This window comes from Pseudopipra pipra, chromosome 12 (assembly GCF_036250125.1).
Source record: "Pseudopipra pipra isolate bDixPip1 chromosome 12, bDixPip1.hap1, whole genome shotgun sequence".
Classification (NCBI taxonomy): domain Eukaryota; kingdom Metazoa; phylum Chordata; class Aves; order Passeriformes; family Pipridae; genus Pseudopipra; species Pseudopipra pipra.
In genome coordinates, this window is record NC_087560.1 from 12,195,857 (window position 1) to 12,209,431 (window position 13,575).

The window sequence follows — 13,575 nt, forward strand, 5'->3', positions numbered from 1 at the left end:
CAAAAATATTTGGTTTTGAGTTTCAAAGAATGAGGAGGCTTTTTGCATCAACTTATGTGTATGAAAAGCCTTCTGGAATGGGATAGGCTGTATTATAGGGAAATATTGATTTTATTACTTCTGGACTGTATTTGTCTGGTCTTGATAAGACCTGTTTGAAGGTATAACAACACATGCTCATCTTGATTTGAATCTGCTGCTTAAGGTATTGAAGGGAGTTAAATTTAGTAAAAGAATTTTTAAGAAAGTATAGATTTTTCTCATCCTCTTTTTTCTCTCCAGACTACACTGCATCTACAGAGGGGGGGGGGGAGTGGGAAAATACCCAACAGCCCTATGTTTTCTGGAATAAAAATTCTACACTAGGAAAAACCACATTCAATCTCATCTGTATGTATGTATGTGTGAACAAGCAGCAGTACTCTATGCCCCTGGGACTGGCTCCCATCCAGAGGCTTACATACACTGCAAGGGGGAGCAGGTGGCATCTTTGCACAATCTCCAATTTCAGATTGCATGTTATCTTTAGGGCAGCTTTAGCATCTAGCCAGCGCTCTGTGGGAGCCTCTTGGCACACACCATCTGGTAGGAACACTGAATCAGCCTGGTTTGGTCTTGTCCTCTGGCTGAGGTAATGGTGAAAATACTCCTTTTTTTTTTTTTTTTTTTTTTTCCCCCTACTGCTGTGTGCAACTTCTAGTGACCTTTTGACTGGAGACTCTCAGGGATTTGCCCATGGCAACCTGGATCGAAATCGAGTCTTCAGTTATGCTTTGAAGAAGTGTTCTAAACTGAAAAGAGTTTTAAACTCTGAAACTGTATTGTGATACTTTATTCCCATCTAAATCGCCTTTTTTCCCCAGTCAGAAAGTATTATAGTTCCAGTCTCTTTCAGTGTTGGGGACATTTTCTTTCTATAATCACCCTTTTCTTCTAGAATTTTCTTGTCTGCATTGTTCTTTTGGGATTAGAAGGCAGAGCTGAATACAGTTTAAAAAAAGGAAACAGAACTTGGATGCCACCATCCAGGTTTGTAGTGACAAACACATGAAGGTGTGTTAGATTTCATTCTCTGGTCCTTGCAGGATTGCTCATCTGACTTATTTCTTCCTTTGTTTATGATCACTGAGCTGACACTTCCACAGACCTGTTCACAGGTTTCTTTTCTGAGTGGCAATAGCTGATCTAATAACTGTGTATCACAGTTGGATTGATTTCCCCATCATGCCTGCAGAGCATGACTTTGAAGTTACTGATGTTGAATTCCATCAGATAAGGCCTCCTGGTCTCAGCAAGAACCTTTGAGGGCTCGCCAAGGAAACTTAGACATCACAAGTCAGGGAATAGAGTTATTTTAGTATTTTGAGTTGTTCATTTCTGCTGTATTGCTTTCATCTCTTCACACCTCTGGGTTATTAAAGGTTTGTCCAGAAGAAAGAGTGTGTGGGGCAGACTAGATTAAACAGAGTACTAGCTGTTCACTCCTTGGGGCTCATAGGCACCACTCTATTGGTGAAAAATGATAAATTTAACTCCTAAGCCCAGAGGAAGTCTGAGGATATAGAAGCTTAAGCAGTGTTCCACCCTAGTGTGATACAGGGGTTAGGGGAGAGCAAATGGCCATCCAGTTTGGAAAGGTGGACCAAATGCAAGTATTTGGGCACTAACCCTCTTAGAAAAGCCTGGCATATTCTACACAAATGAAGAAATTTTAAATCATTATGTAAGTCTAATGACCTCATTAGATCTCACTGAAAATGTACGACAAAACAGCAAGAAGCTAAAAATTGTTATTACTGCTAATATATTTTTAAAAGTTCTTAATTTTGTTGTGCTTTCTCATTGTGCGTGGTACGTAGCCAACGCAGTGCCACAGGCTAAGATTTTCATTAGTGTTCCTATTTATCTTCAGTAAAAATTAGTTACATCTGAAAAAGCATGTGCACGGGATACATATAAACTGTGTCCTGGTGTTGGTAATTCTGTTGTTCATGCTTGTTAACTTTACTGTAGCCTTAGGGCTCTCATGCTGACTCTGTTAAGCATAAAGCGCTGTAACTCACAGAGTACTGTGAGTTAGGCCTTTAAACTTATCTTGGCAAATATTTCTACTAGTTTTACTGCGTTCTTTATCTTGTAGCAGTTCTAGGTGTTCAAACTATCCAACCAACACTCCCTCACTTGTTTACTCCTTTTCCCCACTCTTCCTCTTTTAAATATTAACAAAGCAAAGGGAAGCAGATCAAAAAGGAAGAGATCTTATACAAGAACTCCAAGGTTGGTAATGCCCACATAAAGTGTTTCAGCAGTTCTGCCTAGGATGGAGGAAGGAGAGGGACAAGTATCAGAAAGAGGACAAAATCTGTTATGGTGATAGTGTATAACAGGGCCAGGAGGATAAACAAAGATGTGCATTAGCTTTATTTCAGCAATGCTGGTCTTTCAAATTGACAATTGGCATAGATTCTCAAATGAAAGTGCACCAGTAACAGAAGTTTGATTGGGATCAACTAGAAGGTGGGAGAGTTGCAGCACACTTCATGTGCCTTCCATGCTGATTTATGGGAACTCTGGATCACATAGCTCAGTAAATGCAGAAGCATCTTGCTGCAGTTATGATGGTTCAACTAGTGTAGGATCCCTCCAATGTGTTACTGCTGAAGACACTGCTGATGTTTGCTCAGCTGTCTGCTCTGCATCACCTGAGGCAATGTTGGGATCTGCAGAGTCAGGGAAGAGGCTGAGGAAGGAGCATAGATGGGCAGGAGGTGAAAGACTTTGTGGTGGGCTGGGAAGATAGGGCTGTGGTTTTAGAACTGGAGGAAAAGGAATATGCTGTTGAGGCCTTGATTGGAGATGGCAAGATGTGCCATCAGGGAGAGGAAGAGACTGGAGCTCAAGTTTAAGGATGAGGTTTGGGCAGACAGAGTTAAATAGAAGTAGCAGAGTAACAGAAGAGACTTCTGCTTCTTGACTCTATTTGTGGCCTTTAATCTAAGACCAGTTTGGTTTCCAAATCATACTTATCTCTAAATAACAACAGAAATAAAATATCAGTGCAGCTGATCTGCTTTATTTTCAACTCTTTGTATACTCATCAGGAAGTTTTAGGAAGTCTTTTATGGCATTTTACTGTAAATTACACTTAAATTTGTAGGGCTCTGTTATACTGCATCTTGTAGAAGCTTGATGTCAGTATGTCTTAGTGAACAGATTTCATGTTACCATGTGGGTATGCAGTTTTGCTAGCAGTACATGTGCCAGGACATTCAGCAATGGTCAGTGGGGTGGAAACCTTTGCTTGAGTCTTCAATTTTGACTTGTTTAACAGTTGTGATTTGATGGATTAACAAAATAAATTGCCACCAACCCTGCTCCCCTCACTTTAAAAGATACAGTTCTTGGTAAGCCGCTTTTGGAGGGACACACAGCAGTTGGGACTCATGTCATCAGTTGATTATTGAAAGCCCTGACTCTTAGTTCCTAAACTGACAGGATACTGAGTAAGTGAAATGCCTAACAAAAAGGAAGATGTCTGTCAGAAAAACTGCAGCTTCCCCCAGACAAGGATGTTTTAAATGTATAATTTCTCCTTTAAACATTCTGTGTGAAAGCTGCTTAAAAAGGAAAATGTTGAGGTAATATTGCTGTCTATTTTTGAGTATTTCTCATCCTTTCAGTTCTTGGTATGCTGTTGTCTGTGTGTGAGATGTGCACTATCTCAGAGAACGGCGGTGGAAGGCTGAATGTATGTCCATTTCTATGCATCTAGGGATTTAGTCACAGGCAGCATAGACAGTTACGTAAAATATATCCTGGGGAAAAGTATCATGGTGTAACTCTTCTTATGATGAAATTCTTTAAATAAAAATTTAAAATGTTTAGTTGAATCTTGCTGGTGATAGTGAGCTCTGCACCTCTTTCCATGAACTCCAGAATCCTTTAATCTTTTGCATTTGCTGCAATTGCACCTACTTCAAAGCATTGCTGCAGGCGTTGGAAAGGATCCTGGCACTCGGTGGGAATAGGGCGGGGATGTGAAATTCTGTCATCACTTGGAAACGGAGCCATTTCTGAAGTGCCAGTGTGATCTATCTTTACAAAAGGGCACCAGCATTATGCAACTAATTTGGGAATGTAGGGAAAAGTGTCTGTATTGGCTGTAGTTTTAAAATATCTTTTAAAAAAACCCCTCACTCTTTATACTGAGCAGTACTTGTCAATCTAAGGAGGGAGCTGAAGACAGTATGGTAATGATTACTGGGCATTTTACCTTGTAATTTTGAAACCAGCTGTGAGGTGATGAACCCTGGATGTGATCCAGCCATTGATATGTGGGTCTGGTGGCACTGGAATGTAACAGAGGGTCCTTGAGATGAGCTGGAGAAGAGGGAGTGAAAGTGTTAATTTGAAGAGGGAGGGCTGTGTTACTTTTAATAAAGAAAGTAGTCTGATTTTTAGCTGTTATCACTTGTCTGTCAACTGATATTTTAAGAAATAAAATCTACTTTAGGACATGTTGTTTTAGGTGAGCTGACTTAGTGTGGTGTAAGCTGAGGGTGGTGATGCCTTACAAGAGCCAGTCCTATGTTGCTGATACCGGTAGGAACAGTACCCCAAACCTCCTGCTGACTGCTGTGAGAATGATCAAACTTGTAATGAAAATATTTGCCCTCTTTCAAGACTGATATGTTTGTATGAATACACACAAAAAAACCATGTGATTCACAGACACCTTGGTTTCATGTTGGCTCATATTCAGGGGGAAAAAAGGTTCAGTCATAGAAGTCTCAATCATTAATGGCACCTGCTTATGCTGAGTTGTGCTTTAGCATATACAACTGCTGCTTTGACTTGCAAAGCTGCAAGATACTGCTTTTCATTCAAGGAACTTAATTGTGGAAGAAGCTGTAAGATTTTTATGGTACTTAGATTGTTTTATTTTAAAGACCATATTAAGAGCATTCTACAATTAGATTTCAAAAGAATTAGGCGCTATAATGCATTTCATGCTGCCACTGTTGTAAAGAATTACAATTCTTGGGGTATAAAAAGTGCCTAAACTGCTCCTAAAAGTGAAATCCAAGTGCAGTATAGCTTTTTGTTATGCAATGCACTTAAGTGATGAATTCACATGGTGTTAGGAACAGAAGGCGATTTTCAAAGTGCTTCCAAGTTTGGAGAAATATATTTAATTTTTCTATACCGAATAAGTTTTCAAATAACCTGTACCACCAATCTCTCAGTAAAGCTGAATCAGTTGGCAGAATATCTTTTGTGGTTAAAATACATTTTAGAATAATGTTCAGACTTCTAAGTTTTGTACTATTGCAATAATTCTGTTAGCTCTTAATACAATGCTGTGTCCATGCTCCCAATTAACAAACACCTTAATGTCAGGGGAAGAGCAGGAATTTGCAAGTTAGAGCTAGGAGAAATATGGGTCATAGTGTCCAGAAGTTGTTTTTTAAATTAGGATAGCACTTTCTATGATTGAAAAAATAACTATAAATATATAAATAATTTTCCCTAGAAATTCACCTCCAGTCTTTAATTGCTGTTGGAAAGGGAAGAACTAGGCTTCACTTTGATCTGTAGTTAATAAACTTGATCTTGGTTTACACTTCCTTCTGTTAGAGAAGATCAAAGGACAGTTAAAGCTGAGACCTTGAATTTTGCATGTGTAATGTGATGCTATTTTGTGTTTGGTGTTGAAGACAGTGCTGTTTCCTCAAGGCGATAAGCTTGGAATAGGTGGCTGTTATTGAGCCTTTGTGATAACCACTCTGTGTTCACGTTATAGATGCCCAAACAGAATCTAATGTGTTCATACCACATGATTTCTCTTAGCCCAGTTATTGGCAAAGATCAAACAAACAGAAAAAAAAACCCAGCAGAAAACCAACTTGTTCTTGTCTGATAATTTTATTTTTATAAAATCTCTTTACAAAGATTGTAAAATTCATAGGCAATCTGTAGCAAAAAATAATTTTTAAAAAAACATCCTTTACCTAAAAAAGATATAATCATGACACAACATGGCCAATGCTGACATGAATTAATTTATGTATATTACTAGACATGACATCATTCATGAGGAACACGTGTTTTTTCTAATTAATCTTGAATAGTACACAGCCCCTTACCTGCCCAGGCAAGAACAGATTGAGAATTATTGTACATCTGTACAGTAAGAGATCAAACTACCATATTCATTCCAGTTTTCTAGCTTTCTGCATAGATGAATTTTACAATATTACTGTGGATTTTTTTAGTTGCATGATTAAAATAGGATTTTAACCAGTTAACTTTATTCTACAGAAATTCTGCTGTATAACCATCTGCAACATAACCATGTTTTTGTTGCATGACTGTATGAATTGTGGAATTACTAAGTGAAGGATTCTATAGGCAATAATAAGCATTTGGGGGGAAACAATGCATGTAAAAATGAAGTTGAACCCCTAGATGATATATATATAACCATCCTCTAGTTTTTAACTTTACCTAATTTGTGTACATCATCTTCAGTTACTTTAGATCTGCACATCCATTGGATTGGCCCTAAAATTATATTTTTTTTTTTATGAAGCTTTCTGGATATAAAAAATAGATACCACTTTGTCTGGCATGATATAGGGTGAAGATAAATTGGTCTCATGAGCTGATATATTAGATAAGTAGAGGAAACAAATACAATTTTTCCACCTGTTCATATTTGTTTTTCCTTTTTTAATTTCCCAGATTGCTGTATTTTGATAAGAATTGCTTGCTTTCTTTCCCAAAAACTGCAAAACCTGATCTTACTGGACTGTAAGCAGAGAATTGGAAGAGTCTAAGAAACCATCAGTGTGCAGGGTTTGTTAGTATACACTGTGTCAACAAAACATGGCTTATGGCAGATTGATTCTGCAGGCTCAGCAGTCCTAAAGTAGGCTAATGTTTGACTGGGAGACCACCAGGGAATCCTGGGTACTGTAGGCACAAACCAAGAGGCCAAGATCAAACCCTTGGCAAATATTAAACCACAGATGCTGAATGAGCAGAAAGACTTCGTTTGGTACCGTTGCTGCTGCTGAGCTGACAGATGGGAATGACACCCGACCAACAGCCCTTCCCCCAGTGAAAGCTTTCTGTCGATCTGCAAATGGCTGAAGGACATCCAGGCAGCAGCATTCAGTGTAGCCTCTTTGGGGCTAAGGCACCATGTGTTATCTGTCTGTGAAAGCAAAAAGGTTTTGAGGAAAGTCAAAAAATTCCCTTTTCTTTCTTTCCCGTGAGGCAGTGTAGGAACAGCTACCACAAGGAGACAGGGAAGAAGAAGGAAATGTGGCCTCTGTGGCTGAGAAAAAGACTGGGACTTGGGTTTTGCCAATTCCAGCCTAATGAGTGGTTTTGAAGCAAAATTGTTCTGGGGAAGGGTTGATAATAGAAAAATGTATCTGGTAGATTTTGTTTTTGCTGTAGATCTATGATAGGAACAAAAAGGAAAAAGAAATGTTACCACTGCAGGACTGCTGGGAGTCCAATTTTCTGTCTCTTGGCTGTCTTAGCAATTTAAACAGATACTCTCTTCTAAATGTCTGGCATTCCTAATTATTGCTGTAGCTAATTTGTCTTGTCTTTTTCATGTTATTTTATTACTTTCTATCTGATAAAGTGTATTTTTGTATTTTAAAAATAGTGATGTGTAGCTTTTTATCATTCAATTTTTAATAACATTTTTTGCAGATTTACCAAGTGAATAGTGCCAAGAAAAACAATTTTCCTCAACTATTTTCCTATAGTGGAGTGGTGTCTCTCCTCTCTTGATACTTTATGACCTCAGAAGATCTTTATTGTTGTCTCAGAAGGCCTGGAAGGCAAAGATTAAATTTTGCTAAGGTCTAATCAGATTTTCATAAAGTTGAGCCAGAAGATGAGGTTGCTTCTGTCTCCATTTTTGACTGGTTTGCACTTTATTTTTTTAAATTGCATCTCTGACTTCCCTGCTGTGGTGATTTCACACTGGTAGTCACAACACTGTCTCCTTCTCAAGAGAGAGGAAAGCTGCAGAGAGTGGGCTGCTAAGGAGCTCAGTGTGATGGCGGAGTTCTTGATCCTGTTCTCCTGAAGTTTCTGTGATGCTTTTCCATGTCTGAATTGGAAGAGCAGGGCATATAAGTTCTTGGCTGCTGTTGCTGATTTTCCTGGTATAACTGTAGTGATACTCTGTAAACATCTCTGAAGAACCAGTGTCATAGCAGAAAGGGAAAGTGAGTGGCAGGTCTGTGTGATGTCCATGGCAGGTCTGTGTGATGTCCATGGCAGGTCTGTGTGATGTCCATGGCAGGTCTGTGTGATGTCCACAGACTGACCACAGGCAGGCGGTGGGAGTTTTCCAGATCGTTGTAACACGCAATGCAGCTTCTCTTGGTTCAGCACTTGGAGTGGGATAAGGTCTATGCTTTTGGAGAGCTCAGAGTGTGGGTCCAAAGTGCAAGACTTTCACAGCACCAGTCAGAATCTGCTGTTCTGCAGTTGACACCTGACTGTGTAAACCATAATTTGTTGATTGCCCACTAGAAATGCTTTGCTTTTTTCAGTTTGCTTCAGTCCTACTTTTTGCAACTGAACCAACAGATAAGAAATATGAGGTGCTGGCTTCACCTGTATCCATGCCACAACTCCTGCTTCCTTTGAGAGAGCTCTCTTCCTTGTCCTAGTCTTCTGCTTATTTTTCTTGCGTTCTCCCCTCAACCCTTTTTCTGCTAAAGGATTTCTATAATGCGGGCAGAAAAGGTGTGGTGTCTATTTTCTCGGGGTACTTAGTAGGTGCAACATTGATGAATAAAATGGTTGTGGGAGCCAAATATGGGATGAATAGCTTCTATTATATTTAATTACCCCTTTGGCCACCTGCTTAATGGTATGGGACTTTCGGTGGATGGATAAAATGGATATGCAACTGGAACAAAAGGTGAAGGGAGGAGAATTAAAAGATAGAACAATATATTTCACTTTTTTCAAAGATTATTCATGTCCTGCTAATTTGTGGAAAAGAAAACCAATTGAGTAACATTGTCACCTAGTCTAGAGTCATGTTGTTAAAGACATAGTCATAAAGAGGAAGAATTAAAAGATGCGTTTTGTAATGCTGGGGCCAAAAGTCCGCCTGTACGCTGTGTGCTAGTGCTCAGTACTGAGGTATTTGCCCCCTTGGGGTATGAGGGCCAAATCTTTGTTTACAGATTGCACCCATTTTAACCCAAGAACTATTAGTTTTTCTGGGATGAATCCTCGTATCTGTGCACTGAGGTGATAAGTGTCACCCAGGAGGCTGATGGTGAGAGTTGTCCTGTCTGGGAGAGCTCAGTGCCATGTCCTACTGCAGGGCAAGGCAGTACAGCTGCAATATCCTGCGTGCTCTTAACATCTACCCTGCTTTTAGCTGACTGCATCCCTGGGAGCAGCTTGTGTGGATAGCTGACCTGCATCTTAGCGTTTGTTTCCATCCTCGTTCTTCAAACACTGTCGAGTTAAAATTATGAACAAACCAGCCTGGTAAACTTGGCAGGTTCTCACTTTATTCATGACGGCAGATCTAATGTTCCCTGACAAATTGTTCCAGAGAAACTGTCTTGTAAAATACAAAATCTGCCAGTTTCTTAATACCAAACTATATTCCTATTAGGACACAGTGTTAATGGTTCAATAGAAAATACAATGCTTGCTGCAGAGTGAATCTGAAATCATCTAGCATACTTGATTGTTAACTGAGCTAACTATCCAGTGAGTGCATCGGCTGCCATCTGTCCATTTACTTGACAGCCTTGTCAGGGGGGAAAAAAGAATAATCTTGAGAGCTGGCAGTGGTCCAGTTTGCTGCAGGTCTGCTTTCTAGTGTTTTTGTAGCAGATGTTGTGCCACATGCCCAAAGCTGCTGCATGTAAGCTGCTGTGTGCTCAAATTTTTAATTTTGGGGGTGTCTGACTGTCTTTGACACAAGATTTGCATTTCTCTAACAGCCCCTTATGGGGTGCCTTTGTTATAATGATAATCTGATGAAAGAGCCAGAGTCGAATCTTCTAGGCCTTTGTCACAGGTTTTCTGATGGCTTCAGTGGACACTGGATTGGACCCTGACTTGCTAATTGTTAAGGTTTTGGTTTTTTTTTAAAGTCTGGCATTTATAAGATACTTACTATGGAATTAGGGAGCCCTCAAGTTTGAACTGTGCTTTTAAGGGATTCATTATGCTTATCTGAGATTCTCCAAAACTGTTTATATACATAGACATGCGTTCTCTAATGGACAGCCAAACTAGAAATGATGCCAAATTTTTCCTTCTGTTATCTTCCATATGTAACATAATTCCACCGACAGCCAGTTGATCCTAAATTAATGTAAATCAACCAAGGTGAGGTGAAGCTTTAGAAACTGCTGTGTTTTTCAATTCCATGATTAAAATGCCTTCCTCCTCCTGTGCAGCTCGGTGGTTGTCAGCGGAGTAGCAGGAGGGAATTATCATCTTCCTGCAGCAACCCCTGCTGCAGCTGATAGGGAAGATTTCTTCTCTCCTTCCTTGCTTTTCATTAACAAAAAGCGAAAGGAAAAGAAGTCAATTAGGCAATGCAACATGATATATCTCTGTACATTTTCTACATGTCATCCACTTCAAGAGGTTTGCTATATGAAACTGATAACATGGTTATCCACAGCATCTTTCTTCCATCCTGGTTTATGTTTGCACTTGATCACTTTGTGGTGGACTGCCTGTATGAGTTCTTGGAGGATGAAAAATGGTTTGACTGTGTCTGTTCAGCTGTAAAAGCAACTGCCAATAGACTTGCTTCTGACTGTATGTGTAAATAAAATACAGAACAAGAGGTGACCTATTTTATGTGTTAGGCATGGGAAATTTTCCAGTCTCAGTAATTAATTTGTCACCTTTCAGTGGAAAACTTATAGGTTGTTTCTTCAGCATGTGGCTTAATTTCTTTTGTACGTTGTCCGTGCTTCTTTGAACTTAAAATATGTGATTCAGAGTCTCTGCTTCTGAAAATATCAAAGGTGTACAAAGTAAAAATGTGATTACAAGACTCAATCTTCTTAATTAGTCTCTATTGTTCAGTCTGTTAAAAGCCATTTGCCTGTCAGGGAAATGCATCCCATGTGCAGGGAACACTGCTGGAGTGCTGCAGAAGTGATATGTTTTGAATATCCTGAGTTTTGGGAAAGGCCTTTGTAATATCTCTAACTAGAATACCAACTAGGTAGTTAATCATAATCTAGCATCTCAGGCTGAGAAATGCTCCTAGTTCATGCTGTGCATGCAGACATCTGTTACTGAGCAACAAACGTCACTCTCTTTCCACATGAATTATTAGCAAACATTAAAAAGACAGGTATACAGTAAAAGTTTAATGCCTATGAAATGACCTGTGAGGCTGCAAATGTCTTAGCACATGGAATATAATTCCAAGTAATAGAGATGAGCATTCCAGAGTATTTATGATGATTTAAAAAAAAAAATTAAAAAATATTGCTACCATGTAAAAATGAAACAAAGGATTCAATTTACTGTTTCAACAATGCATGCTTTACAAATGTACATGCTATGGTTTATGGAGGCATTTAGCTGAACAAGGCAACAAATGTTTTCTGGGAAGTATTTGTCTACAGTTGAAAACGTGTAGTTGCTTTCCTAAGGATTGGAAGTAATCTCGCTAAAGCAGAACAAGAAACTTTTACAATATCAAGATGCCAGTAGAGAGTGGACAGAAAAACTGAAGTCAGGTGAAGATATGGCATTTATTGATCTTATCTGATAAAATCGTTCACCTTTCTGTAACTACTAGTATAAGAATAGAATTAGAACAAGCTGTAGCTATCACAAGCATTATATTTCCCATACAATGCATAATTTAAGTTACATACAAGCATCTGCAGTATTTCTCTAACATATAGACATCAACTTCTATAATATTTGCATCAGGACAGTTTCTCTTGTTCTTACCTGTTTAATCCAGAGACAGATGTTGACAGTGCTGGTGCCCAAGTGCTTGTGCCAGTGCTCCAGGATGCAGCACCTCTCTGTGCTGGGTGTGCATTGGTATAGATACTGAACCAGATATGATTAATCATGGTACAAATAGTTTGGAAGACAAGCAATAGAAACAAAGAACTTGAAAGTTCATATAAATAAGGCTGTGTAGAAATCTTACTTTTTTATCTTCTCTCTATCCTCCTAATCCTAAAGTCAGGCACTCTCCCTGTCACTCTTCTTTTCTCCATTGCTTAGCAACACTCATGGGTGAACTTACTTAAAGCAGAGCTTTGTTCCCAGATGTGATTTCAGTAATATTTGCAGGCTCAACAGTTCTCAGATGTGAAAATCAACCCCCTTCCTCCACACCACTATTAGCCTACTTCGCTAAATAGTCTTTCTTGTTCTCTCCTGCACCCCAGGCATGTTTCAGTTTTTGTCTCTACTGTTTTGATCTAACCAAGAGTCTTGTGGAAAGAGGGGGGAGGTTCAAATAAAGCTTTAATTATGGAGAACACTCATACAGTGTGCGCAGCAAAGCTGCGTGTTGGGCATAGAATTTGAGCGTAAATGCAGAATAGGTCAAGAAAAGAATTGTTATTTTTCTCAACTCAATTTGATTTTTTTTTTTTAAGTTGAGATAGAATAAATGGCATTTTTCACACCAACATTTACATGCTGAATTGGTATGACCAACTGCATATTACAATATAGCCTTGAACAATCATTTTAAGTGGGGAGAAGAAACAGTAGCTAATTGCTTCCTACATAGTTTCTCTAATTTTGGCAATACAGTGACATATCACCACTTCCTAGAAATGTTCAGCTTGCCAGGCTAATCTGTATCTTTATTCAGTCCTATTTCTGGAAGATGATCTGGTTTATCCATTTGGTTTCCTCTTCCTTCGTCTGGCTGCTTTTCTGTAGTTGACTATACTTTCAGTTCTGGGTGGGTTTTGTGTGTGTTTTCTTCTGCAAGCCAGAAGATGTTAATGTACATCTCTTTGATCTTAGAGACAAGCTAGATCACTCACCAAGGAGACTTGTGTTGAAATGCAAACATTTTCTATTGAAGTCTCTCTTGATTTATGTGTAGAATGCTGTGTTTATATGTAAAAGCTGGAGGTAAGTCCTCAAAAGTTCTATTGCTTCAACAGTGCCATAGCCATGTTCTGATGTTCCATTGAAAAGTCCTTGTGTTTTGAAATGGAAGACTTCCCATTTATGGCAAAACTTAGAGCTTTTGCCAGACAGAATAGTCTAATGTAAAGGCTTTTATATTTCAGCCTCTATTGTGGATTTTGAGGTTGACACTTGGCTGAATTACCAGCCTTGTGAAATCAGTAATTTTGGGGGGCCTGTTGCTCAGAAGGGATGAGGTTGCACATGTGCTCCCTCAGCTCTAAGACAGTTAATAAAATGATTAACTCTTCTAAGAAAAGGCAGAGCAAATAAAATGCAGTGGCCAATTTCTAGCATACCTTTCATGATAGTCACAAAGAAGATTCTGGGAAAAGGCTGCAGCATTTTTCTTTGACTTGAAGAATT

The 13,575-nt window shown here is 39.0% G+C and overlaps 1 long non-coding RNA gene across 2 annotated transcripts; it reads right to left on the bottom strand.

Moving 5' to 3' along the window:
* Positions 1-5,906: 5,906 nt before the first annotated feature.
* Positions 5,907-12,482, bottom strand: LOC135420937 (uncharacterized). Of its 2 annotated transcripts, none has more exons than XR_010433784.1 (2): positions 11,998-12,482; positions 5,907-10,562 (listed from the first exon to the last, which is right to left on the bottom strand). It is a non-coding gene; the product is annotated as an uncharacterized LOC135420937 (long non-coding RNA). The 2 variants fall into 2 exon arrangements; XR_010433785.1 differs by having other exon boundaries at positions 5,907-10,566.
* Positions 12,483-13,575: the final 1,093 nt, after the last annotated feature.